This window comes from Aplysia californica, unplaced genomic scaffold (assembly GCF_000002075.1).
Source record: "Aplysia californica isolate F4 #8 unplaced genomic scaffold, AplCal3.0 scaffold00444, whole genome shotgun sequence".
NCBI lineage: Eukaryota > Metazoa > Mollusca > Gastropoda > Aplysiida > Aplysiidae > Aplysia > Aplysia californica.
In genome coordinates, this window is record NW_004797714.1 from 455,459 (window position 1) to 460,348 (window position 4,890).

Consider the following 4,890-nt stretch of genomic DNA (forward strand, 5'->3'; position numbering starts at 1 on the left):
TCATCATCATCATCATCATCATCATCATCATCATCATCATCATCATCATCATCGCCCGCAATGACGTTTCTTAGACAACTCAAATAATAAATAATTGAGGTAAATCATCTATTTAAGAATATAACAAATAATTGACCCCTCCCCTAAAAAAACCCAACATTACAAAAACAACCCCCCCACAAAAGAACCCCCAACCCCCCACGCACACAAGTAAATATGAACGCTTACCGTTTTTCTGCAGAAGACGTCACTGTACGTTCTCATAATTCACTCTCAAGGCCTTTCCGCCGTGGCTCAGCATTGTATGGCAGTTTCCTGGGAAAAATAAAAGCATTTATTTAGTAACAGGTCATGCCTTATTCTCACTATACTCGAGACAGTAGTAAACGTATTTGTCTGTAGGTACAATTTGCATTAATTAGGATGTTAGGTACTTTGACTCAGCCTGTCCGGGTCAACTCGGCCTCGGAAATGGGACAGGGGGATTTGGAGGGAGGTTGTGGAGCTATGGTATGAAAGCGGTAAGCTAGAGGTGCTCGATACAATACACTGACCCTCGCAAAGCTCGAAGTGAGGCCTTTTGCGAGCGGCAGTGGAAAGCCTGGCAGACGCTGGCACTGCCACTTCAGAGATTAGAGTAAAATCAAAAAGTAAAATTCAGCAGCTACAAGAAAAAACCCCCAACCAGATCCAAAGGAACGAAACAAAACAAAACGATCCATTAACACCAACAAAAGATGGAGTTTAGTTTCCCTTGCTTTTAGCGTAATGAGTCCTGTCTTTATAACGGATGGCGGCCGAGTCTATTTCTTTACGAGTGTCATACAGAACCAGAAGCCTACCACCGTGGCTTACAAACTCCCAATAAAGCTGGCTGATGTTGTGAACAGCTTATAGATTTTCCCGTCTTTCTAGAATTTGCCCCCCCCCCCCAAATCCCCAGTAAAAAAGACATTTGGTAAAAAAAAATCGTGAGATACAGCCGATTTGAAGAATACAACATCCGTAAACAGCATGAACAACATGACTTGTTTCGCCAGAGATGAACTGATTGAAAATACATGTATTAAAGAATTCATTCGTTTTCTAATTGACCAAAATGTCTATTTTGTACGCTCCCATTTATTTGTATAGATACTATTTATATTTAACTTATGATAATGTATCGCATTTATTTATTCCCTCATTTATTTCTAAATTCCTCTTTCTTTCTTTTCGGTCTACTCTTCAACCCATTTACTCAGTCATTTATTTGTTCGTTCGTGGGGGGTTTATTTTGATGTCGTAGAGTGCTAAACATTGACAATAACTCAGAATTATTCATTAGTTTACGCGCAGGCAAATACTACTATAAGAACTGAATCTATAGGCTAGGCAATATATTGTGTCTTCAATAACGATACCTTTAGTATTTCAGGCACTCCCTAAAATCTTGAATCCTAAGCGAAGGCTATATATACCCAAAAAAAGTACTTTTTTGTATCTTTCGGTCTGTTGTTATCATGCTGTTTTTTATTATGCAAAACTGTCTGATGTCTTTTGTTGAATAAACACTTGTTTGTATTGGCTTGCATGATTTCCATAATAGGTTCTATGTCACGGAGCTCACCAATCGGACGATGACATAACAAATTTGAGATGGAGACACCACGACTGAAATCTGTTCCAAAAATAGGGTTGAGAACAGTTTACAATCAACTAAAGGATCAATGTTAAATGACTTAGAAACTATAATTGCTTCAGGAAAATGCATCGACAGGAGAGTGAGGATCTTTTCTGAAACCGCAGACTATTTCTCCTAATTTGTTGTTTGTATTCTGTCATACAGTCAGTCAGAGTCGTCTAGAAATCATGAAAAATTAATAACCTCGTCTTCAAGTTCAATTCTTTTTTTCCCTCATTTTTAGAGGCAGAACAAATCGGTATAATGGCATTTACGAGGCTCAGTCACGACTGACCTTTAGAAAAGAAACCGATCTTTCCGGCATCTCGTTCTATTCCAGAGTCGTGCCAAGTCGATACTCTAACTGATAAAAAAAATTGGAAAAAAAGGATGAAAGAAAGGGGGGAAAAGTCTCCAATCGGCCGTTCCTCTTATCTCGTGCCACAAACACTAAGGCTGTCCATCGCATTTAAGGTTCACAGGCCCTCCACTAAATCGGTAACGATCGCCATCCCAGATTAGTCGACCGCGCTTTCATTCTCTCCCTCAACCCCCTTTGACTGAAAAGTTCCACGGTCTTTTTTTCAAATTTCACTGAAGGGATTTGAGAAGCCGCCCAGACCTCGTTGGCATTCACGGGCGTCCGGCTTCGTCACACTGAATGAAGGGCCGTATTCCACGTCACTCGTCCTGGTGCAAGACGAGGCCTGCAGGTTACACGGAACTAGTCATTTCTACTTTCTACGTTTAAAATAAAAATATTTTATGGATCTAGTCATTTCTACTTTCAACGCTTTTTTAATTTATTGAATGGAACTAGTAGTTTCTACTTTCAACGCTTTTTATTTACGTATTAATTAATTAATTAATTAATTAATTAATTAATTAACTTCAGAAACTGATCTGATCAGGACAAGAGGAATGAATGATTGTCAATGTCTGTTCCAGACCTGACACCTGAAGAACAACAACAACTATAACAACGTACACGATCAGTTTCTGCGATGCAATCCTAGACTTATTTTCGCATTTGCAGATAATAGACGGGAATTCCGTTTTCTGACAGGGGAAGCTTTTTATGGGGTATTTCTTTCTGTCTCCTGGGACTTTGAATCCCACGTAGCCGAGCTTGACCCCTGGCAGGCAGGGTGGAAACAGCCCGCCTCCCAAATTATTCAAATAGTGTAAACAAGACGTAAAACAATGTAGTCACATACTAATTTATTATTAACAAATTACTAGACGCCAATACGCCATCTTGTAAGGCCAAGCTCATGGTCTAGTGTATGATACTACGGAAAGGGGAGATTGAAAGAAAGAAGAAAAGAAAGAAAAAAGAGAAAGAAAGAGAGGAAGAAAGAGAGAAAGAAAACAAGCAAAGCCAATACATCGTTGGTAACTGCTCTCACAAGCATTTGAGAGTTGACTTTTATCTGCAACATTCCACCATTAGAGAGGGTTGCTCCTTGTACTGGTTTACCGCAGGCTAATTTTGTTCTCCCAGTCTCCAGCTGGGTGACGGTTTTCGGTTTACCCACAGTTTCTTCTATGACCTTGATTGATAGCAAAAACTGTAATTTTCACTTCCGTGGAAACTCGTAATGAGCTCAAACAGAGATCGTTCGTTCAACAAAAAAAGCCCCTTCAAATGTAAAAGGAAAACCAGAACAGACGGGTGAAGGGAAAACATCAGGATAATGAGGGATTTTTTTAGAGTATATGTGCGGAAAAGTAAATGAAGAACCATGGTCGCCGATGCCTCTTTCAGAACTGGTACTTTATACTGATGATAGAGGTCGAGTTACATATTATCACGAAAGTCTATAACATTACATGTATACAAGTCTTCGTTTAAAAAAAAAAGAATATCAAACAAATTATAGTCATTTAATGCTGACGGAAAAAAGCAAGACAGACAGACAATATCAAAAGATGGATAGTACAGAAATAAGCTCTACGTGTGACGTTCTTCAACCACCCAGACCAGCCAAATTACGCCAGGTAAAATAACACAAAGTCAAGAAATAGTTTTGCGTGCAAACAAACCATTAACAACGGAGAATGTCCGTACGCCTTATTTACAGCTACCTAGTTATCAGTAATTATTATCCATATAATGTATCAACTAATTCAAATTTGGTTCGCTGTGATGAACATGCTATGGCATATTGAAGATGTCCTGTTTAGGGGTACTTTAAAAAATTCAAAGCATTGTATCGTTATCTAAATATTCTATTTTGTCATTTTGCTATCCTACCGCAATATTTAAAAGGAGAAATATGAAAATTTATGCTTCTGGTTTGGATTTAGTGGCTCGAAATTTTCCTTCGATATTGCTTTTGTTCTGCTGTGTCCGCTACAACCTTGAAGAGTACGTTTTAGTTTCGTGATCCCTAAGGAACGCGGACCCTGATTGTCGAAAGCAAGTGAGCGTTCCTTACTCTTCTATAGCGGCAAAAAGCTTCTCAACACCTACACCACTCAAAGCAACATGACTTATTAAAGATCCGCCATGCTCCTCCAAGCTTACAATCCAGCGTTATTTTTGCCCTTTTCCTCGTAGTAAAGGAGAATTTCTTGGCTCGGAAACGCCAGTAGAGGGGTTTCGAGACGGATAAAAATGCAATAATACCAGCGATTATTATTGGCCGTCAAGCTACACGAAGAAGCGAAGGGGAAAAGCAAAAGCCGCAGCGGAGAGGATCGTGGAAATCAAACCTCATCGAAAGGAAAGATCAAGCAGGCTACTCCTTTCTTCATAAGCGAGATGAGAGTAGTTCTCTCGTTTCTTTTCTGTCCATCAGATTTTTTTTGTCTGCTCATGGGTAGGCGGCTGAGGTACAGGGGATTGGAAGACCGAGGGAGATTTAGATGGTGAGATAAAAAGAGGGAAACATTCATGCATGTAAGCATCAGGACCTGTCCCCCTAATGTTTGAAATCTGTCAAGGATTATCTTCTCCTTCGTCTAGCGCGCGAGCGGGGCAATCCATCACTCCGTGGCGTTGGCCAAATCAAATTGGGCTAGTCGTTTTTACAGCATGGACTTCGGCCGGCCTTTAAGAATGTCAGACATTCAAATACATCGATCAGAACGTATTTGCACTCTGATGCCTTCCTCATATAATCAGAAGCGGCTAGCATGGACAACCCCGTTTCCTTCCTTCCACCCGCAAGGTGACCTCCAGACCCCCTAGAGAACCAAGTCATTTGTCATTCCTTACCCCC

At 40.2% G+C, this 4,890-nt stretch overlaps 1 protein-coding gene across 3 annotated transcripts in view; it reads right to left on the reverse strand.

The window, feature by feature from the left end:
- LOC101849484 overlaps nt 1-4,890 on the reverse strand; it is a 137,798-nt gene that overhangs the window by 86,971 nt on the left and 45,937 nt on the right. For all 3 annotated transcript variants that reach the window (XM_005104981.3, XM_013086218.2, XM_005104980.3), the window contains exon 2: nt 229-315. The gene's annotated coding sequence lies outside the window, so the exon portion shown is untranslated. The remainder of the gene's footprint in view (nt 1-228; nt 316-4,890) is intronic.